The sequence below is a fragment of the Amblyraja radiata genome, chromosome 8 (assembly GCF_010909765.2).
Source record: "Amblyraja radiata isolate CabotCenter1 chromosome 8, sAmbRad1.1.pri, whole genome shotgun sequence".
Taxonomy (NCBI): domain Eukaryota; kingdom Metazoa; phylum Chordata; class Chondrichthyes; order Rajiformes; family Rajidae; genus Amblyraja; species Amblyraja radiata.
In genome coordinates, this window is record NC_045963.1 from 29215689 (window position 1) to 29239834 (window position 24146).

A 24146-nucleotide genomic window follows, 5' to 3' on the forward strand; every position below is an offset into this window, starting at 1 on the left:
ACACTAGTCTCACTGCCCATATGCCTCTAAACGTTAGAGATGCAGCGCGGCTTTGGTGGGCTGAAGGGCCTGTTTCCTCGTTGTATCTTTAAACTCTAATATCGGTCAGCGTACACCACAAAATCTTGTGAAAAGCAACAAAACTGCTTCAAGTATTGGGGTTGGCGTTACTGCCAACTAGTTTTTATTATAAAGACGCAAAGTGCTGGAGTAACTCAGTGGGTCAGACTAGTGTGTAGGATAGTGCTAGTGTCCGGGGTGATCGCTGGTCGGCATGGACCTGGTGGGCCGAAGGGCCTGTTACCATACTGTACCTCTAAAGCACAGGGTAAAAATACCTGCATTTGGCCAGTGTACAATTTGTAAGAGAGGTTATCTGTGCTCTGTGCTCAGGCGAGACTCAAGATGGTGGTGGTCACCGGCCTCCAGGAGCTAGGGCTTGTGCAGATTACAGTAAAAATAAGTGGTTAGATTTTTCTGTCTATATCCCATGGGTGCTGAGGGCAAAGCCATCGTAATCCAGTTTCTGTTCTCTCAGCACAAACCAGCGATTGATGTTGATTTCAAGCAAAACTGATTTTCTCCGTGTCACATTGGGCGAAATACAAAGCTCCCAAACCATCAGGGAGCAAGAGGCTTTGGATAATAAAATCTGAAACTACAGCCCAGAGCGTTCCTTTGAACAGTTGCGGACAAAAAAACTTCATCGACAAATAACTGGAGACGGACTGTCAGCAGGCGGAGAGAAGCATGCAGATAGATGATGGTTCTGTAGGGACTTTGAGCATATGGTGCTCTTGTTTTCTCAACCCATTGAATGATGCTGTTGCTTACATCCAAAATAAGACTTTTAAATATTGGTGTTATTTCTGTCAAATTAATTTCCTAAAAAATTGCATGGATTTGTGTAGTTTGGGCGGCACAGTGGTGCACCGATAGAGCTGCAGCCTCACAGCGCCCGAGTCCAATGTTCAAACCTGACTGCGGCTGCTGACTGTATAGAATTGGTACGTTCCTGTTGTGACCACGTGGGTTTTCTCCAGTTGCTCCGGTTTCCTCCCACACTCCAAAGATGTGCAGGTTCGAAGCATTATTGGCCTCTGTAAATTTATCCTAGAATGTAAGAACCAGTGTGCGGGTGATCGTTGGCCAGCGTGGATTCAGTGGGCCGAAGGACCTACTTCCACGCTGTATCTCTAAACAAAACTAGTGTTTTTTAATTTTAGTTTAGAGGTACATCATGGAAATAGGTTCATTGGTCCGCTGAGTCCATCAATCAACCACCCATTCACGCTAGTTCTATGCTGTCCAACATTCTCATCCATTAGTTGAATTAGTTAATTGATTAGCAAATAAAAGTAGGTGGACAAAAGTGCTGGAAAAACTCAGCGGGTGAGGCAGCATCTATGGAGCGAAGGAAATAGGCAACGTTTTTCGGGCCGAAACCCTTCTTTTCAAAGGTTTCGTCTGAAACGTTACCTATTTCCTTTGCTCCATAGATGTTGCCTCACCCGCTGAGTTTCTCCAGCACTTTTATCTACCTTCGATTTTCCAGCATCTGCAGTTCCTTCTTAAATAAAAGTAGGGCTTGGTCTCGGGGAGCGTCCTGTTGGGAACGGCCTTGTTGATGTGAAGTGCTGAGATGAGGAGGTTACATTTATTCGGTTGTGTGTTTAATTTAATTTAAATATTTAAACTTATTGCCGTGATGGCACGAATATTATTGTTGCAGGATGTGGGAAGTCAGGGGCACCGCTGGTGTAACTGACCGCTACACCTGTGGGAACTGTGTCCAGATGCAGCTCCTGAAGGACTGAGTTAGAGAACTGGAGCAGTAGCTGGATGACCTGCGGTCCACCCGGGAAAAGGAAAGCTTCCTGGACAGGACCTACAGCCAGGTCATCACTCTAAGAGTACAAGAGGTGCGACGAATAGAGACGTAAAGGAAGGGGATGAAACTAGGGCAGGAGATCTCGGTGGAAGGGTGTGTACCTCTTGAAAACAGGTACACCCTCTTGGGAGCTGTCGGGGCAAACAACGTTTCCAGTCTGAGCGGCGGACAGGTCTGTGACTCGAAACCTGCCGCTGAGGCTCGATCGGCAAGATCGACGTCAGGCAGAGCCATAGGGGTGGGTGATTCCATTGTCAGAGGTATGGAAAAGAGATTCTGTGGCAACAGGCGAGAGTCGAGGAAGGTGTGTTGCCTCCCTGGTGCCAGGGCCCAAGACGTCTTAGACCGACTTAAGAACATTCTCCTGAGGGAAGGTGAACAGCTGGATGTAGTTGTGCGTGTAGGCACAAATGACTGGGTAAGAAGAGGAAGGAAGTTCTGCAACGTGAGTATAGAGAACTAGGTAGGAGGCTGAAAAGCAGGACTTCTAGTGTGGTTATCTCTGGGTTACTTCCTGTACCTCGTGCTACTGAGGGGAGGAACAGAGAGATAGGGGATCTGAATGTGTGGCTGAGGAGTTGGTGCAGGGGGCAGGGATTTAGATGTCTTGATCACTGGGATCTCTACAGGGGGTGACTTGTACAAAAGGGACGGGTTGCACCTTAATTGGGGGACTGACATTCTGGCAGACAGGTTTGCTAGTGCTACACGGGTGGGTTTAAACTAAATAGTGAGGGGGGGGGGGGCAGTTAACGGGAAAGAGAGTAGGAAAGGTCACGTTTAGACTAACAGGGCAGGGGGATGGGAACCAATGCAAGGAGACATAAAAGGAGGTCAGACACAAAAGGTAGGAGGGAGATAAGAAAAACAAACCTGAAAGTTTTGTGCCTTAATGCGAGGAGCATTTGTAATAAGGTGGATGAATTGAATGAGCAGTTAGTAGTTAAGGAATATGATATAGTTGAAATTACAGAGATGTGGCTCCAGGGTGACCAAGGCTGGTAGCGAAACATGCAGGGGTATTCGATATTCAGGAAGGATAGACAGAAAGGAAGAGGAGGTGGGGTGGCATTGTTTGTTAAAGAGAAGTTTAATGCAATAGCAAGGAAAGGCATTAGCTTGGATGCTGTAAAATCGGTATGGGTAGAGCTGCGAAATAGCCTAGGGCATAAAATGCTTGTTGGAGTTGCATACAGACCACCAAGCAGCAGTAGGGAGGCTGGGGATAGCATCAAGCAGGAAATTAAGGATGCGTGTAGCAAAGGTACAGTGGTTATCATGAGTGACTTTAATCTACATGTAGATTGGTCCAACCAAATTGGTAGCAGCACTGAGGAAGAGGATTTCCTGGAATGCATAATGATGTTTTTTTAAACCAATATGTAGAAGAACCGACTAGAGGACAGGCCATCCTAGACTGGGCATTGTGTAATGAGGAAGGATTAATTAGTGATCTTGTTGTGCAATGCTCCTTGGGCAACAGTCACCATAATATGGTGGAATTCTGCATTAGGATGGAAAGTGACGCAGATAATTCAAAGACTAGGGTCCTGAACTTAAAGAAAGGAGACTTTAAAGGTATGAGATGGGAATTGGCTAGGATAGACTGGCACATTATACTTAAAGGGTTGACAGTGGAGATGCAATGGCAAAGATTTAAAGACCTCATGGATTAAACTCCAAAAATTGTTCATCCCTGTCTGGCGAAAAAATAAAACGGGGAAGGCGGCTCAACCGTGGCTAACGAGGGAAACCAAGGATAGTGTTAAATCCAAGGAAAAGGCATATAAATTGGCCATAGGAAGCAGCAAACCGGAGGACTGGGAGAAATTTAGAACAAAGGGGATAATTAAGAGGGGGGGGAGGGAGAGCATGTAAGAAAGCTTGTGGGGAATATAAAAACTTACTCTGAAAGCTTCTTTAGATATGTAAAAAGGAAAAGATTAGTGAAGACAAATGTATGTCCCTTACAATCAGAGACAGGTGAATTTATAATGGGAAACAAGGAAATGGCACACAGTTAAACGAGTACTTTGGTTCTGTCTTCACTAAGGAAGACACAATCTCCCAGAAATACTAGGGAACTGAGGATCTAGTGGGAAGGAGGAACTGAAGGGAATCCACATTAGTCAGGAAATGGTGTTAGGTAAACTGTTGGGACCGAAGGCAGATAAATCCCCAGTGCCTGATGGTCTGCATCCCAGAGTACTCAATGAGGTGGCCCTAGAAATCGTAGATGCATTGATGATCATTTTCCAATGTTCTCTTGACTCTGGATCAGTTCCTATGGACTGGAGGGTAGCCACTGCGCTTTTTAAGAAAGGAGGGAGAGAGAAAACAGGGAATTATAGATCAGTTAGCCTTACATCAGTAGTGGGGAAGATGCTTGAATCGATTGTTAAAGATGTTTTAGCAGCGCATTTGGAAAGCAGTGACAGGATCGGTCAAAGTCAGCATGGATTTATGAAGGGCAATCATGCTTGACTAATCTTCTGGAATTTTTTGAGGATGTAACAAGTAGAATGGATAAGGGAGAGCCAGTAGATGTGGTGTATCTGGACAATCAAAAATCCTTTGACAAGGTCCCACACAAGAGATCAGTGTGCAAAATTAGAGCACATGGTATTGGGGGTAGGGTATTGACATGGAAAGAGAACTGATTGGCAGATAGGAGGCAATGAGTAGGAATTCAAGGATCCTTTTCAGAACGGCAGGCAGTGACTACTGGGGTGCCACAAGGCTTGGTGCTGGGACCCTAGTTATTTACAATATATATTAATGATTTAGACTAGGGAATTAAATGTGACATCTCCAAATTTGCAAATGACACAAAGCTGGGTGGCATTGTGAGCTGCGATGAGGATGATATGAGGCTGCAGGGTGACTTGGATAGGTTGGGTGAGTGGTCAGATGCATGGCAGATGCAGTATATTGTGGATAAATGTGAGGTTATCCACTTTGGTGGCAAGAACAGGAAGGCAGTTTATTATCTGAATGGTGTCAGATTAAGAAAAGGGGAGATGCAATGAGACCAGGGTGTGCTTGTACATCAGTCACTGAAAGTAAGCATGCAGGTACAGCAGGCAGTGAAGAAAGCTAATGGCATGTTGGCCTTCATTGCGAGAGGATTTGAGTTAGGAGCAAGGAGGTCCTACTGCAGTTGTACAAGGCCCTGGTGAGACCGCACCTGGAGTATTGTGTGCAATTTTGGTCTCCTAATTTGAGGAAGGACATTATTGCTATTGAGGGAGTGCAGTGGAAGTTCACCAGGTTAATTCCCGGGATGGCGGGACAGACATATGATGAAAGAATGGGTCGACCGGGCTTGTAATTACTGGAATTTAGAAGGATCTTAGAGGGTATCTTATTGAAACATATACAATTCTTAAAGGATTGGATAGGCTAGATGCAGGAAAATTGTGAATGATGTTGTGGGAGTCCAGAACCAGGGGTCACAGCTTAAGAATAATGGGTAGACCATTTAGGACTGAGATGAGGAAAAATGTCTTCACCCAGAGAGTTGTGAATCTGTGGAATTCACTGCCACAGAGGGCAGTGGAGGCCAATTCACTGGATGTTTTCAAGTTAGTTTTAGCTCTTAGGGCTAAAGGAATCAAAGGATATGGGGAAAAAGCAGGAATGGGGTCCTGATTTTAGATGATCAGCCATGATCATATTGAAAGGCGGCACTGGCTCAAAGGGCCGAATGGCCTACTCCTTCACCTATTTTTCTTTGTTTCTATGTTTCTATGATTTGCCGCCAGAACAAGCATGTTGCTCAAGCAATAAAAAAGGTCAGATGGACATGAGAGGATTTTTCAACCATTAGATGGGCAATCTGAGATCGCAGGTGGCTTGAGGTTGTGTTGCCACCAGGCTGGAGACCCTGCTGCTATTCACTGTCTCGCAGCATTCCAGTTTGTTTTCAGTTTAACAGGTTCCCAGAAAAAGTTACCTGAAGTCGTGTCTAGTTCTGGGAGCATGGCTTCAGTCCACTGCAGGGATTCTGTAGCTTAAAAAAAGCCGGCACTCCAATCATCTGGAAGACAGTTAGCTTTGTGTGGCCTCCACTGAGTATGCTGAGTTTCTCCAGCGCTTTATGTTTTAGAGTCATAGAGTCGTATAGTTTGGAAACAGGCCCTTCTGCCCAACTTGCCCAGGCTGACCAAACACTGGTCTGAGATTCATCCCTTCTTGACTGCGATCTGTGACGCAACTCGTCACTTGTTCATGGTAATGCTGCGCAGGACTGTTGCTGATGCATTATTCCACTCACTTTAACACGGTGAACTGCTTCTGTGCCTTTGGACCTCTGTGCTATTATGTTCAGAATGAATCCCAATGAATCCCTGCAATTGCACATGCCTGCATGCTGTCTGCTCCCATCCACTGGGTCAACAATTCCGTGAAACACTCGCAGAAAGACAAGCAGATAAGCAAAAGGAAGATGATAGTTTATTTCAGAGACTGGATAAAATTAACTGAAGAAAACTGTGAAGAAGAGTCCCAACCCATCCTTTTTCGCCTGAGATGCTGCATGACCCACTGAGTTACTGCAGCACTTTGTGTCCATCATTGATATAAACCAGCAACTGCAGTTCATTTCTACATAACATGAATTGGAATTAGTAATTATGGTTTTGGTATTGGTTTATTATTATTATTATCTATACATAACAAAAACTCTGATCTTGTGCTCTTCCGGTTTACGTGGTTTTTCTATTTGCGCAAAAATAGTAAACGATAGCGCTACGATTTTTTGCCACCTTACTCACCATTCTCCTGTGCTCAAGTGCAACGAGTTTTTTTCCGATCGATGATATAGTTTAAACGTTATTAATGTTTAAAAATCTTAAAAACCGCGCATGCGCAGATTGGTCTCCTCTCCTGCCGATCATCGGCACGCAGATTGGTCTCTTCTCCTGTCAGTCACCCGGGACGGCGACGCCCAGGCCGGGATGGCGACGCCCCTTCCAGCACAACATCACCGCACTGATTGGCCGGGTACTTTGTCACTCACCGGCGGGTTACTTTGGTGGCCCAGGCCTCTGGCGGGGGCTATGGGTCGGTGGTGGAATATTGCGTTGGGAGAACGGGTTGCGTTGGGGACTGGTGAGAGTAAAGTTGAAGGAGCGGAGCGAGCAGAGTTTGTGCATCACCGCCGCCTGGAGCGCAGCTGGAGCTGCGTCGCCCAGAGCTGAGTCGACTCCGAGACCGATTCCTGCAACCTCGAGATCCTTGGGAGGTGGGGATGGAGACTCTGAGGCCGACTGCGAGACCGACTGCTGCAACCTCGAGATCCTGGGGAGGTGAGGAGGGAGAGTGGGAGGATTGAGAGAGAGGAGGGGGTAGGGAGGGGAGGATGGAAAGTGGGGGAGGTGAGGAGGGAGAGTGGGGGAGGAGGGGGAATAGAGGGAGAGGAGAGCAATGGGGGAGGTCAGGAGGGAATAGGAGGTGGGTAAGGAGGGGTGATGAGTTATGGAGGGAGGGAGGCAGTGACTGAGGGTAAGGGAAAGGAAAAGGAGGTGAGGGAGGGAATGGAGGGGAGGAGGAGAGGGGAAAGAGGGAGGATGAAGAGGAGGGGGAGGGAGTGCTGGAAGATGAGGGGAAATGAGCCGTGCCTGCGCAGTTGGGGGCTGTGTGTGAGTAGTGGGATTGCGTTAGGGGAACGGGTGAGTGGTGGAATATTGCGTTGGGGAACGGGTTACTTTGGTGGACCAGGCCTCTGGCGGGGGCTATGGGTCGGTGGTGGAATATTGCGTTGGGAGAACGGGTTGCGTTGGGGGAACTGGTGAGTAGTGAAATATTGTGTGGGGGAACGGGTTGCGTTTGGGGACCAGACCTTCCGTGTGACTGGAACCCAACGGGTCCCACTTAGTCTAGTACTTATTATTATTATTGGTTTATTATTGTCACGTATACTGGGATTCAGTGAAAAGCTTGTGTTTGCATGTTATCAAATCAGATAATACTATTCATGCATATAATCAAGTCATACACAAATATAACAGCCAGAGCAAAGAGAAAAATACCACAGTGCAGCATTATATTGTTATAGGTCCAGGGAAAAAGTCCAATGTCTGCAATGAGGTGGGCTGGAGCATCCTAGCTTATGGGAGGACCAATCAGAAGTCTGATAATAGAGGGGAAGTAGCTGTTTCTGAATCTCTCAAGTTTTATTATATCTTCTGCCCGACTGGAGTGGGGAGAAGGCGAAGTGCTGTGGTTAAAAAGGTCCTTGATTACGTTGGGTGATTTCCCAGGACAGCGTGAAGTGTAGATGAAATCAGTGATGGGGAGTGTGGTCTGTGTAGTGGACCGGGTACATCCACATCTACCTGCAATCTCTTGGAGTTCTTGTTCCAGAACCAATCTGCAATGAAACCCATTAGTTCTATTCTATTGTGCTTCTGCAGAGGTTGGTGAGAGTCGTTGGAAACACACTGAATGTTTTAGTCTGCTGAGGAAGCAGAGGTGTAGGTGTGCTTTTTTGGCCGTAGCTTCCATGCCTTGGTCCAGATCAGATTATTATTCCAGTTCTACATGAACTACAAAGGCACTGCGCTCTTGGCAATACTGGAATTCCATTTATGTTCACAGCCAGTTAGATAACAGGGAGTTTAAGGGGAGGGTTGTTCACTTGACAGCGTTTGTGTTTTCTTCTGGCGGTTGTTTTTCCCCAGACTAAGGAGATTAAATATATTGAAAAGCAAATATGGCAGTAGAAATTGTAAACCAGCAGTAAGTGGGTTATTGACCAAGGGGTGATATTTCACTCCACAGTTTATATCTGTGTAAAATATACCTCTGTTAACCACAGCAGTCTCTTTAAACACAATGGAGACTGCCATTGGTAGTCAGGAAGGAGATGAGGAGAAATGTCTTTAGTCAGAGGGTGGTGAATCTGTGGAATTCTTTGCCACAGAATGCCGTGGAGACCGTTAGTGGACATTTTTAAGGAAAGAGATAGATAGATTCTTGATTAGTTCGGATGTCAGAGGTTATGGGGAGAATGGGGTTAGGAGGGAGAGATAGATCAGCCATGATTGAATGGCGGAGTAGACTTGATGGGCTGAATGGCCTAATTCTACTCCTATCACTTATGACCTTAAGACGACCTTGATCTAAAATTAAGCTCACCTCAGCTTCAGCAGTTGAGCTGCAGTATACAGTACACAGTAATTTGTGCTTCCATTCATGCTGAGGCTCAAGCTTTGGCTGACCTGTTCCCTGAAGGATACGAGAATACTCTCATCTGCAAGATAAAGGTCCGCTGCCAATCTACCCCCACCGCACAATACTGTGCTTTGAGAGTAACAGACCCTGGAAAACGGTAACCACTTTTCAGATCAGATCTCCCTCAACAAAGGTAGATGATAAAATTCACTCTCATGTTCAATATGATCATGTCTGATCATCTAAAATCATTACCCTATTTCTGCTTTTTCTCCATATCGCTTGATTCCTTTAGCCCTGAGCTAAATCTAACTCTCTCTTGAAAACATCCAGTGAATTGACCTCCACTGCCTTCTGTGGCAGTGAATTCCACAGATTCACAGCTCTCTGGGTGTAAAGGATTTTCCTCATCTCAGTCCTAAACGGCCTACTCCTTATTCTTGCACTATATGCTTACCAACGAGGCCTAGAGGGCTTGAACAGGCAGACACGAGGATCGAACCCGCGGTGGGATAGGTACAGTAGTTGAACTGTGACGTGCTTTTGGTGAAATAAAGATTAGTTGTTTCAAGTGCTTGATTCAGTGTTTTTACTGAAACTAGACTGGGGGGAAGCTTAGAAACGAGCAATTATCACTGTCATTTAGACTTTAGACTTAAGAGATAGTAGTCTCTTGAACAGTTCACTAAGCTACCTGAATTGTCCAGGAAGGAACTGCAGATGCTGGTTTGAACACTTACGCACAGTCCGCCTCGGCAAATGCGATCTCCTAGTTGCCAAATATTTTAACTCCCCTTCCTATTCCCATTCTGGCCTTTCTATCCTGGGTGTCCTCCACTGTCAGAGTGAGGCCACAAGCAAATTGGAGGAACACCACCTCATATTTTGCTTGGGCAGCTTACAACCCAGCGGTATGAATATTGATTTCTCTAATTTCAAGTAACTCCTGCATTCCTTCCCCTCCTCCGCCCCTTCCCCACCTTTACCTTTCAGTCTGAAGAAGGGTTTAGACCCAAAACATCACCTATTCCTTTCCTCCAGAGATGCTGCCTGCCCGCGAAGTTACTCCAGCATGTTGTGTCCATCCACTTGAATTGTCAATGGCAAATTGTGCTGTATTGTACTTAATATATGCTTTGGATCTGTACATCATTCTTGTTAGAAATAAACCTGGTTGAGAGATTAGTCCAAATAAGACAGCCCAACGTTATGAATAGTTTCACTTTCCAATTCATTGCCTGCCCAAGGGTGGAAATTAGTGTTGAGCAATGAGACTAAATTGCCGCCAATGGTAAAGTGTATTACGAAACATATTTCCGCATCCTAATGGCATCCTGCAAGTAATTGAATAACATTCTAATTATTTTAAAATTCATTAGAACTACGATTTTGTCCTTTTAAGATCTTGTTTCAGTTGAATTTAAAGGCTGTCAGGCAAAATGTCAGGCTGTGCGAAATGGTTGCTGCCAGCTTTCTAAAAACTCAACTTTGCCAGTGAAGTGAAAGCAAATGCCTCATTAAGTGGTTGGTTAATAATTAAGAAATGAGCTTGCATTACCTGCAACACAAACATACAAATTAGAAGTTGGGTTAGGCCACTCAACCCCTCAAGTCAGCTCTACCCCTCACTGAGATCATGGCTGATCTGCTTGCAACCTAAACTCACATTCCAGTCTACATGTGGTGGACTAGTGTTGCATCAGACCTAGTGGACAGCACCATGGACAAGCAATTAGAGCATTGGTCTCACAGTGCTAGAGATGGGGCCGCACGGTGGCGTAGCGGTAGAGTTGCTGCTTTACATTGATCCTAGTGTGTAGGTTAGTGCTAGTGTGCGGGGGGGGGGGGGGGGGGTGGGTCGCTGGTTGGCACAGAAGGGCCTGTTTGTGCGGTGTATCTCTAAACTCTAAACCCCAGTTCAATCCCTACCTCTGTCTGGAGTTTGCACGTTCTCCCTCTGCCCAGGTGTGGTTCTGCCATTTTGCTTATCAAGAATCAATCTACATCAGCCTTAATGATATTCAAAGTCTTTTCTTCCACTTCAACTTCTGAATCTCACACAGCACATTGAAGACGGGTTCCAGAAAGGACTGGTGACAGGAGCCGTCTTTGTTGATCTATCTGCCGCGTATGACACTGTGAACCACCGCCTCCTCCTAAAAAAGATCTTGGAGAATACCAAAGACCTGGCACTCACGGACCTCATCGGAGCCCTCCTGAAAGATAGGCGCTTCTATGTTGTCCTTAACAACAAGCAAAGTCGCCGGCGACGACAACGGAATGGCTTGCCTCAAGGTAGTGTGCTGGCTCCACTACTATATAACATCTACACCAATGACCAGCCAATGGACCAGAACACTGAGCGGTTCATCTACGCCGACGACCTCTGTGTAACATCCCAAGAGAGTACGTTTGAAGCTGTAGAAGCGAATCTCACCTCAGCCCTAGATGAGCTACACCTCTACTACGAGCGCAACCACCTACACGCAAACCCTGCGAAGACCCAAGCCTGCTCGTTCCATCTCAGGAACCGGGAAGCAAACAGACCCCTTAACATCACATGGTCTGGAACACCTCTTGAGCACTGCACCAACCCTGTATACCTCGGTGTAACACTGGATCGCACTCTCTCCTATAAGGAACACGTCAAAAACACCAAACTGAAAGTTAACTCCCGAAATAACATCCTCCGGAAGCTGACCAACTCCAAATGGGGAGCCACAGCACACACATTAAGATCTACTGCTCTGGCCCTGTGCTACTCCTCTGCGGAGTATGCGTGTCCTGTTTGGGAGAGATCATCCCATGCCAAGAAACTAGACCCAGCGTTGAATAACACCTGCCGCTCAATCACTGGCTGCTTGAAGCCCACCAACATAAACAACCTGCACCTCCTCGCTGGCATTGCCCCTGCTGATGTGAGACGGGAAGTCGCCAGCCCGAGTAGAGATGACCAAGGCCACCAGTGATGAATGCCACCTCCTCTACGGACGTGTACCCCCGGCCCAACGGCTGAAGTCCAGGAGAAGCTTTCTCAGCCATGTCCAGCCCCTAATAACATCATGGGAAGAAACCAGACTCCAACTATGGACAAAAAGGCTTGAGGACGACCCCCCCTCCTACTGACATGGGTATCCCTCCTTCTGAAGCCCTCCCTCCGGGCTCAGAAGCACATTGGGTCCAGTGGAAGACGCTCAACCGCCTGAGAACAGGAACAGGGCGATCAAAAGCTGCCATGGCCAGATGGGGCTATGAAACTGGCCAAACCACCTGTGAATGTGGAGAAGAGGACCATACAATGCAGCACTGCCTTGTCTGCCCCCTACTACCCAACCAGTGCAGCCCAAAGGATCTTGCAGTGTTCAATAAAAACGCAAAGGACTGTGTAAAGGAATGGGAAACTGTCATATAGCCAACCAGCTTCAAAGACACGAAAAGAAGAAGAATTCGAAGACCACCTTATAAATAATGACCCCCTAGTTTCAAATTCTCTGACAAATGTTTGTTTTTAGTGTAATTTACTTTAGTTTAGTTTAGTTTAGTTTTGTTTCATTTCGTTTGGAGATGCAGGATTGAAACAGGCCCTTCAGCCCACCGAGTCCATGCCGACGAACGTTCACCCGCATACTAGTTCTATCCTACACACTAGGGTTAATTTACAAAAGAAAATTTACTGACAAGCCTGCACATCTATGGGATGTGGGAGGAAACTAGAGAAAACCCATGCAGTCTCAGAGAAAATGTACAAACTCTGTACAGACGTACCCACAGTCAGGATCAAACTCAGGTTTCTGGAGGTGTAAGGCAGAGACCCACAGTGCACCACAGGAGGTGTAAGCCGCTGCACCACAGTGCCGCCCTAATTGTGGTACATACTGATATTTTCATTGGCGCTTATAAATTGAAGGGTATTTTTTTTCCATCAATTGGAAAACCTAATCCTAAAAATAAGATTGAAACAGGAGTGGAAGGAAAGTGGTCTAAGGGATGTAATCAAATGCTCTCCCTTGAGGCTGACCAACATTCATGAGTTGTCAAGATATTGGTCAGTGAGGAATTGTATCTCATGGCTCGTATATTATGCATCTTACATTTCTTGGATCAGTGTATATGCTAGACTTGAGCAGGGAGAATGTATTCCCTTCCCATCATTCATAAAACCATTTAACAACGTAATGAAAAGAAGGTAATCCTACAGTGTAATGTCCTGTGTGTAGGAAGGAACTGCAGATGCCTATTTACACCGAAGATCGACACAAAATGCTGGAGTAACTCAGCGGTCAGGCAGCATCTTTGGAGAAAAGGAATAGGTGATGTTTCGGGTTGAGACTATGAGGTCCCTTCTTGAGACTGAGAGCCAGAGGAGAGGGTAACTATAGGTATGAAAAGGTTCAGAACTAATCAGAGCCGGCACCAATGGCCAAAGAACCCACAATGGTTCATTATTGGCTGTGGAGGAGGTGATTACAAAGGAATACATCACCTATTCCTTTTCTCTGAAGATGCTGCCTGACCCACTGAGTTACTCCAGCAGTTTGTGTCCATCTTCAGAGTAATGTTCTGTTTCTTTCACTATTTTGCCCAGTAGTATCCTGTGGTGTGACAGAGTTATTTTATCTATTCAGTTATTTGTATCTGAGCCAACATTCATTGTCTGTACCGTACTCCCCTGGATCTGAGCAGCTTACTAGGCTATTTAAAAGTCATTTGTTGGCCACACACAGTAAGGCCAGCAGATTTCCTCCTACTGAAGAACATTAGTGAAGTTGATGCATGTTTATGACAATCTGATGGTGGTGTGGTCATCCTTACTAATCACTGTGTTCTTTAAAAATTCCATGTCGTTAACTGAATTTAAATTCGTCAGTTGTCATAATGGGTTTTAAAGTTAGGTTTCTGCATTTCTTGTTGGATAGATTAACCACTGCACCACCACTGGTGTCAACGTTTTTTGGAAAAGTGAGTACAGTAATTCTACCAAAAGTAGTTGTAATTGTGCTAAGTAGACTGTTGAGATACAGCGTGAAAACAGGCCCTTCGTCCCAACCAGCGATCACCCCTTACACTAGCACTATTCTACACACTAGGGGACAGTTTACAGAAGCCAATTAACCTACAAATCTGCTTGTCTTTAGAGTGTGGGAGGAAACGGGAGCACCCGGTTTCGGGGAGAATGTACAAACTCCGTACAGACAGCACATGTAGTCAGGATCAAACCCGGGTCTCTGGCGCTGTAAGGCAGCAGCTCTACCGCTGCGCAACTGTGTATCCCCATCAGAGAGAGGAGGAAATCTGAAGGAAAAGGAGAAAAAAAAGTGGCAAAGCGCACTTTGTGGAGAATTCGCAGCTGGGCGGACAAATGGAGACACAAGGAACTGATCAAGATTCAAGCATTTGCAATTCATTGTGTCCCCAATATAAATGCAGATTCCGTTTAAATGTGATGAGGGTTTCTATTTCCATTACCCTTCCAGGCAATGGCTTCCAGCCTCTACCAGCCTCAGGGTGGAAGTATGTCTTCATTTTCTTGTGATCTTGAAACAATCCCTGGTTTCTGATCCTGAGGATTAGGAAAATAGATATTTCCTAATCATCCGTTCTGCATCTTAATTAAGTCCCCTCAGCCACTTCTGTTCCAAAGAAAGCAACCCAAGCTTAAGATGTACATAATAAACAAAATATACTAAGAGATATGGAGGGACCTTGGAGTATATGCGCAGAGTTTCATAAATAGTGCAAGAGACGTTACTAATTGTTACGGCATAAGCTTTGCTTTCCTTTGTTAAGCAATGCATAGGATACCATTGAGATAAACACAGAATAAAAGGAAGATACTACTTGACATATACAACTTGTAAGATAGACACAAAATGCTAGAGTGACTCAGCGGGTCAGGCAGCATCCCTGGAGAAAAGGAATAGGTGACATTTTGGCTCTAGACACTTCTTCAGACTGAGTCAGGGCAGAGGGACACTAGAGGTATGAAAAGGTGCAGAACAAATTAGAGCCGGCACCGATGACCAAAGAGCCCACGATGATCCATTGTTGACTGTGGAGGAGGTAATAACGAGGTGATACGAACAGTAAAACTAGCAGGAAGACTACGGTGGGGGAGGGGTGGGGAGAGAGTGAATGCAAGGGTTACTTGAAATATCTATTGGACCATAGCCTGACTATCGCCTATCCATCTGGTCACCACATTAGAGGGATGCTGTGATTACAGTGGAGGAGGTTAAGTTTAGTTTAGTTTAGTTTTGTTCAGTTTGGAGATACTGCGCGGAAACAGGCCCTTCAGCCCACCGAGTCTACACCGACCAGTGATCCCGGCACATTAACACTACCCTACATACTCTAGGGACAATTTTACATTTTACATTGATACCAAGCCAATTAAACTACAAACCTGTACATCTTTGCAGTGTGGGAGGAAACCAAAGATCCCGGAGAAAACCCGCGCAGATCACGGGGAGAACACACAAACTCTGTGCAGACAGGCGCCCGTAGTCAGGATTGAACCCGGGTCTCTGGCGCTGTGAGGAAGTAGCTCTACTGGTGCCCCACCGCGCCGCCCAAACAGAAACCAAAGTGCAGAAGAGATTTACTAGATTGTTGCCAGGGTTAGAAATCTTTAGCTATAAGATTGGATTAGCTGGGGTTGTATTCCCTGGAACAGAGGAGGCAGAAGGGAAACTCAATTGAATGATGTAAAATTATGAGTGGTCATGATAAAGTATGTGGGAAGAATTTGATGTATTTATCGGAGGGATCATAAAACTACGGAGTATAGATTTAAGGCAATGAGCAGGAAGAATCGTGTAGAGATAAGGCCAAATAAAAAACAACTTGAGGATTGAAGTGGTGTCACACGTAGATAGGATGGTCAAAAAGGCTTTTGGCACCTCAGAGCATTGAGTATCGAGGTTGGGAGGTCATGTTGCAGTTATATAAGATGTTGGTGAGGCCACATTTAAAGTATTGTGTTCAGTTCTGGGCACCATGTTATAGAAAAGATGTTGTTAAGCCGGAAAGGGTGCAGAGAAGATTTACAAGGATGTTGGCAGGACTCCGGGGCCTGAGCTATAGGGAGAGATTGTGCTGGCTATGACTCCGTTCCTTGGTGAACAGGAGAATGAGGGGGAATCTTAAAGAGGTGTACTAAATCATGAGAGGAATAGATTGGGTAAACACACAGGGTCTCTTGTCCAGAGTCGGGGAATCGCGAACCAGAGGACATGAGTTTAAGATAAGGGGGGAAACATTTACTAGGAATCTGAGGGGTTACTTTTTCACACAAAAGGTGGTGGGTGTATTGAACGAGCTGCCGGAGGAGGTAGTTGAGGCAGGTACTATTGCAACTGTTTCAACGGTAACATGGATATGTAGTTTGGAGGGATATGGGTAAAATGCAGGCATTTGGGACTAGTGTAAATGGGGCATATTGGTCAGTGTGTGCAAGTTGGGCCGATGGGGATGTTTCCATGCTGTATGACTATGATTCTATGAAGGGTGAGGGTATGGAAGCAAGATATAAGCAGAAACCATCAGCATTTAAACAGTGCTTGGGAGCGCACATAAAGTACTGATGGCAGACTAAGCTGGCAGGAAGCTCTCTTTTAACACATGCTGGGATTCTTCTCTGCTTCTAACATGAGTCAAGTTGTTGGACCAGAAACAGGCTGAGAGGATCAAGTGGTCTTTCCGACATAGTATGTCGCTGATGGAAGTCTGAAATGGAATGGTAGAGAGAAGGATATGATTAAATATTTTGCAGAGTTATTTATTTTGGGAGTCATTAAGTAATTTCATGCGGTAAATTGTAGAGGTTCTGGTTTTCAAGTAGGTTCAAAGGAATAAATGAGTTCAGCAGAAATCATAATAGGGTACAACATATGAAGTGAATGTAAGTATGGTATAGGTAAGAAACTACTAATATCTGTAAAAGGTTGGGGTGGGAGAATGCAACCTTCACGTGGTCCACCTTGTTTTGATTAATGCAACCAACCTGATGTGCACAAACAAAAGATCAAATAGAACAAGTTGACCTACAACTTTAGGCTGTGCACGCCATACGCAAGAAGCAGTAGTAAAAGGTTTGCATCTTTAAGGGGCTGTCCCACTGCGGCGACCTAATTGGCGAGTTTAGAAGAGTTTAGGAGAGTTTAAAAAAGTGACATGTTGAAGACCTCCTTCGACTATGTAGAAGACTAGCTTAGACTAGCCTCGCCTAGCTTCGGGAAAATTGGACACCGAATAGTGGAAAGTGAAGACGATCTCCTTCGATCTCCTTCGATCTCCTTCGACTACGTTGAAGACTATCTATGACCACCTTCGACTATGTTGAAGACTATCTACGACCACCTTCGACTACCTTCGACTACCTTTGACTACCCTCGATTACCTGCGACTAACATGCTGACCTACTATGACCTACTTCGACTAAACCTACGAGTAAAAAAAATATCGATTTTTTTCCATGGCGACCTTTTTTTACTCGCGGGCATTTTTCAGCATGTTGAAAAATACGCCGCGACCTAGCTAAGGCCTCGAGTACGCGGGGACTACTCACGAGCATGAAAAGTTACAAAGACCCCCTAGGACCTCGTGTCGACCATGCTGCGAATATGAGTCGAGGGAAAACTCTTCTAAACTCGGCAATTAGGTCGCCGCAGTGGGACAGGGGCTTTAGACTTTAGACTTTAGAGATACAGTGCGGAAACAGGCCCTGCGTTCCACCAAATCCATGCCAACCAGAAATCACCCCATACTCTAGCAGTATCCTACACATGATGGAAAATTTACCATTTTTTTTACCGAAGCCAATTAACCTGCAAATCTGTACATCTTTGGAGTGTGGGAGGAAACGGGGCCCGGAGAAAAACAAAGTGGTCACAAATTGGCTTCGGTAAAAATTGTAAATTGACTCTAGTGTGTAGGATAGTGTTAGTGTACGGGGATTTCTGGTCGGCACGGATTCAGTGGGCCGAAGGGCCTATTGCTGCACTGTAACTCTAAACTAAACTAAACCAAATTAAACATACCAATGGGACTAGCTGGCACTAAATTCTTGTAACAATTAAAAGCATGATGAATCTTTGATTATCAGTGTATATTAACTAAACCATGTAGGATCTTTTCCTGGAGGTAACTGGGGCAATACTCTAATACTCGGTTACCAAATTATTAATTTTATTCTTTATTATTAACTTCTGCATGAACTATCTGTAAGCCATTTAACAAAAGGGCACAATAATAAAAGTAAATTCAAAACCTGAGCTTCCACACACATGTTTTCTACTCAATTTTCTGGATAACAATCATGATATAGGACTGCGATGGACTTTTCTCTCTCCTGGCCCAGTGCTTCAGGGGACAATAGTGATGTTCTAAATGATAACCAATGTCACTGAAGTGAACATAGATTGGCAAATTAACAAGGATTCCTTGGTAAAAAAAAGACAAAGTGCATAAGTAACAAAACAGGTCAGGCAGCATCTCTGGAAAACATGGATAGGTGACGTTACAGGTCAGGACTTTCCTTCAGTCTTCAGACTCCTGATCATCTGTTGGTTGAGATGTGGACTCCTACCCAAGTGGTCCCCACTACAAACAGTCTGAAGATGGGCCCCGACCCGAAATGTCACCTAGCCATGTTCTCCAGAGATGCCACTTACCCGCTCAGTTACTCCTGTACTTTGTGAGGGTTTTTGTAGACCACAATTTGCAGTTCCTTGAATCTTCTTTCTGGTCAATACTGCTCTGAGAATGTCAGTGTAGTCACTCGGGTGGCACAGTGGTGCAGCGGTAGAGTTGCCGCTTTACAGCGCCAGAGACCCGGGTTCGATCCTGACAATGGGTGGTTTCTGTGCTGAGCTTGTACGTTCTGCTTGTGACAGCATGGTTTTCACCAGGTGCTTTGGTTTCCACTCACATTTTAGCTGGTGCTAAAATTCATGTAACTTCACTAAAAGCATGAAGAACCTTTGAGCGTCAGTGCATATTAACTAAACCATGTGGAATCTTTTCCTGGAAGTACTTTAATATTGCAATACCTTAATGCAGGTTTGTAGGTTAATTGGCTTCCTTAAATTGTCCCGAGTGCATAGGATAGAACTAGTGTATGGGGATCACTTATAGGCACAGACTCAGTGGGCTGAAGGGCCTGTTTCCGCACTGTATCTCTAAAAGTAAACCTACAACTCTGGGTATTTGCCCCTTGAGTATATATGAAACCTATAGTTATGTCATTGGAATATGGCCAGTATACAATGGCTTGCAAAAGTTTTCATACCCTTTGAACTTTTCCACATTTTGTCACGTTGCAACCACAAACGTAAATGTATTTTATTGGGATTTTATGTGATAGACCAACACAAAGTGGTGCATAATTGTGAAGTGGAAGGAAAATGATACATGGTTTTCAAATTTTTTTACAAATAAAAAACTGAAAAGTGTGGCGTGCAAAAGTATTCAGCCCCCCTGAGTCAATACTTTATAGAACCACCTTTCGCTGCAATTACAGCTGCAAGTCTTTTGAGGTATGTCTCTACCAGCTTTGCACATCTAGAGACTGAAATTTTTGCCCATTCTTCTTTGCAAAATAGCTCAAGCTCAGTCAGATTGGATGGAGAGCGTCTGTGAACAGCAATTTTCAAGTCTTGCCAGAGATTCTCAATTGGATTTAGGTCTGGACTTTGACTGGGCCATTCTAACACATGAATATGCTTTGATCTAAACCATTCCATTGTAGCTCTGGCTGTATGTTTAGAGTCGTTGTCCTGCTGGAAGGTGAACCTCCGCCCCAGTCTCGTCTTTTGCAGACTCTAACAGGTTTTCTTCCAAGATTGCCCTGTATTTGGCTCCATCCATCTTCCCATCAACTCTGACCAGCTTCCCTGTCCCTGCTGAAGAAAAGCATCCCCACAGCATGATGCTGCCACCACCATGTTTCACAGTGGGGTGGTGTGTTCAGGGTGATGTGCAGTGTTAGTTTTCCGCCACACATAGCGTTTTGCATTTAGGCCAAAAACTTCAATTTTGGTCTCATCTGACCAGAGCACCTTCCTCCACATGTTTGCTGTGTCCCCCACATGGCTTGTGGCAAACTGCAAACGGGACTTCTTATGGCTTTTTTTCAACAATGGCTTTCTTCTTGCCACTCTTCCATAAAGGCCCAATTTGTGGAGTGCACGACTAATAGTTGTCCTGTGGACAGATTCTCCCACCTGAGCTGTGGATCTCTGCAACTCCTCCAGAGTTACCATGGGCCTCTTGGCTGCTTCTCTGATCAATGCTCTCCTTGCCCGGCCTGTCAGTTTAGGTGGACGGCCATGTCTTGGTAGGTTTGTAGTTGTGCCATACTCTTTCCATTTTCGGATGATGGATTGAACAGTGCTCCGTGAGATGTTCAAAGCTTGGGATATTTTTTTATAACCTAACCCTGCTTTAAACTTCTCCACAACTTTATCCCTGACCTGTCTGGTGTGTTCCTTGGGCTTCATGATGCTGTTTGTTCACTAATGATCTCTAACAAACCTCTGAGACCTTCACAGAGCAGCTGTATTTATACTGAGATTAGATTACACACAAGTGGACTCTATTTACTAATTAGGTGACTTCTGAAGGCAATTGGTTGCACTGGATTTTATTTAGGGGTATCAGAGTAAAGGGGGCTGAATACTTTTACACGCCACACTTTTCAGTTTTTTATTTGTAAAAAAATTTGAAAACCATTTATCATTTTCCTTCCACTTCACAATTATGCGCCACTTTGTGTTGGTCTATCACATAAAATCCCAATAAAATACATTTACGTTTGTGGTTGTAACGTGACAAAATGTGGAAAAGTTCAGGGGGTATGAATACTTTTGCAAGCCACTGTATATATCATCTCACCTCACCTATTGACCTTCGTTAATAGTGACATCGTTAATTCAGAAACAAGGGTCCTGAACTTAAAGAAAGGTAACTTTGAGGGTATGAGACGTGAATTGGCCAAGATAGACTGGCGATTGATTCTTAATGGGTTGACGGTGGATATGCAATGGAAGGCATTTAAAGACTGCATGGATGAACTACAACAATTGTTCATCCCAGTTTGGCAAAAAAATAAATCAGGGAAGGTAGTGCATCCGTGGATAACAAGGGAAATCAGGGATAGTATCAAAACAAAAGATGAAGTGTACAAATTAGCCAGAAAAAGCAGCCTACCAGAGGACTGGGAGAAATTCAGAGACCAGCAGAGGAGGACAAAGGGCTTAATTAGGAAAGGGAAAATAGATTATGAAAGAAAACTGGCAGGGAACATAAAAACTGACTGCAAAAGCTTTTATAGATATGTGAAGAGAAAAAAGATTAGTTAAAACAAATGTAGGTCCCTTGCAGTCAGAAACGGGTGAATTGATCATGGGGTACAAGGACATGGCAGACCAATTGAATAACTACTTTGGTTCTGTCTTCACTAAGGAAGACATAAATAATCTGCCGGAAATAGCAGGGGACCGGGGGTCAAATGAGATGGAGGAACTGAGTGAAATCCAGGTTAGCCGGGAAGTGGTGTTAGGTAAATTGAATGGATTAAAGGCCGATAAATCCCCAGGGCCAGATAGGCTGCATCCTAGAGTAATTAAGGAAGTAGCCCCAGAAATAGTGGATGCATTAGTGATAATTTTTCAAAACTCTTTAGATTCTGGAGTAGTTCCTGAGGCTTGGAGGGTAGCTAATGTAACCCCACTTTTTAAAAAGGGAGGGAGAGAGAAAACGGGGAATTACAGACCAGTTAGTCTAACGTCGGTAGTGGGGAAACTGCTAGAATCAGTTATTAAAGATGGGATAGCAGCACATTTGGAAAGTGGTGAAATCATTGGACAAAGTCAGCATGGATTTATGAAGGGTAAATCATGTCTGACGAATCTTATAGAATTTTTCGAGGATGTAACTAGTAGAGTGGATAAGGGAGAACCAGTGGATGTGTTATATCTGGACTTTCAGAAGGCTTTCGACAAGGTCCCACATAAGAGATTAGTATACAAACTTAAAGCATACGGTATTGGGGGTTCAGTATTGATGTGGATAGAGAACTGGCTGGCAGACAGGAAGCAAAGAGTAGAAGTAAACGGGTCCTTTTCACAATGGCAGGCAGTGACTAGTGGGGTACCACAAGGCTCAGTTCTGGGACCCCAGCTATTTACGATATATATTAATGATTTGGACGAGGGAATTGAATGCAACATTTCCAAGTTTGCGGATGACACGAAGCTGGGGGGCAGTGTTAGCTGTGAGGAGGATGCCTTGGACAGGCTGGGTGAGAGGGCAAATGCATGTCAGATGCAGTATAATGTGGATAAATGTGAGGTTATCCACTTTGGTGGCAAAAACAGGAAAGTAGATTATTATCTGAATGGTGGCCGATTAGGAAAGGGGGAGATGCAATGAGACCTGGGTGTCATGGTACACCAGTCATTAAAAGTAGGCATGCAGGTGCAGCAGGCAGTGAAGAAGGCGAATGGTATGTTAGCATTCATAGCAAAAGGATTTGAGTATAGGAGCAGGGAGGTTCTACTGCAGTTGTACAGGGTCTTGGTGAGACCACATCTGGAGTATTGCGTACAGTTTTGGTCTCCTAATCTGAGGAAAGACATTCTTGCCATAGAGGGAGTACAGAGAAGGTTCACCAGACTGATTCCTGGGATGTCAGGACTTTCATATGAAGAAAGACTGGATAGACTCGGTTTGTACTCGCTAGAATTTAGAAGATTGAGGGGGGATCTTATAGAAACGTACAAAATTCTTAAGGGGTTGGACAGGCTAGATGCAGGAAGATTATTCCCGATGTTGGGGAAGTCCAGAACAAGGGGTCACAGTTTAAGGATAAAGGGGAAATGTTTTAGGACCGAGATGAGGAAAACTTTTTTCACACAGAGAGTGGTGAATCTCTGGAATTCTCTCCCGCAGAAGGTAGTTGAGGCCAGTTTATTGGCTATATTTAAGAGGGAGTTAGATGTTGCCCTTGTGGCTAAAGGGATCAGGGCGTATGGAGAGAAGGCAGGTACAGGATACTGAGTTGGATGATCAGCCATGATCACATTGAATGGCGGTGCAGGCTCGAAGGGCCGAATGGCCTACTCCTGCACCTATTTTCTATGTTTCTATGTTTCACGTCTGTTTTCTTATCTTTTGCTAGGACATTTTCTCTTTCTGAATGCATCGGGGCTTGCAACGTTCACATTACTGAGTCCGTGGCTGAGGAGCACCAGCGAGCACTGCACCTTTGGCACAGCCGTTTACCTGCAGGGATCAAGGTCGGGGGACTATGTCGTTCAGCTGCTCTACAGGAATGAAAGCAAGACTCTTATCCTGTCAACAGAAAATGTGGCAAGGACTGGGTAAGCTATCTTCACATTTTCTCTGTTCAGTACAAACTGCAAACCTGATCTGAATTGCCAGAGTCTGAAACTGAAGTGAATACGCATTCACACTCTTGGTGACTGTGTAAGCCACCATTGAATTTGGTTAGCGCGACTCATTCTCCATTAATGCCATGATGTTGTACATACCATTACTCTTGAGTTATTGCTGAAATCCCAGTAGTGATGGTTAACTGCTTGCTTATGAAGTGGAAATGATGCTGACTGTGTGCAGGGCTGATCTACGTCAGGTATGAGTTGCCAGTTACAGATTCTCACTGCGCTCATCCCGGGCTCTGTCTGATCTCCCAGCCCTCATAGAGTGGTAGCATCCTATTTTTTGTTTCAACAGTTAGCCATCAGTGCTGGTTCTGTGGGAGTGACTGTCACATTGCGGGACAGTTTGTAGATAGGAAGCAATTGGACTCGCTCTTCCCGAGTTCAATACGACACTTACAATTAACACAACGTGATGACTCATGTATAAATCCTCACCTAAGCATGAAATCTGGTTTCATGCCCAAACCTCTTTAAGTTTGTGAAAATACTGAGCAATTGAATTATGCGGATGGAGCCAGCAGCATATATAACACGGAGTCTGGATTTGCAAGTGCAATTAACGGAATACCAGTTTTAAAAACTATTTGAATCTTTGGTGTTTTTTTAAGTGATGTTTA

The 24146-nt window shown here is 44.8% G+C and overlaps 1 long non-coding RNA gene across 1 annotated transcript in view; it reads left to right on the forward strand.

The window, feature by feature from the left end:
• LOC116976003 overlaps positions 1-23442 on the forward strand; it is a 190694-nt gene extending 167252 nt beyond the window's left edge. Inside the window, exon 3 of the long non-coding RNA XR_004412834.1 lies at positions 23247-23442. This is a non-coding gene — a long non-coding RNA (uncharacterized LOC116976003). The remainder of the gene's footprint in view (positions 1-23246) is intronic.
• The last annotated feature ends 704 nt before the right edge of the window (positions 23443-24146 follow it).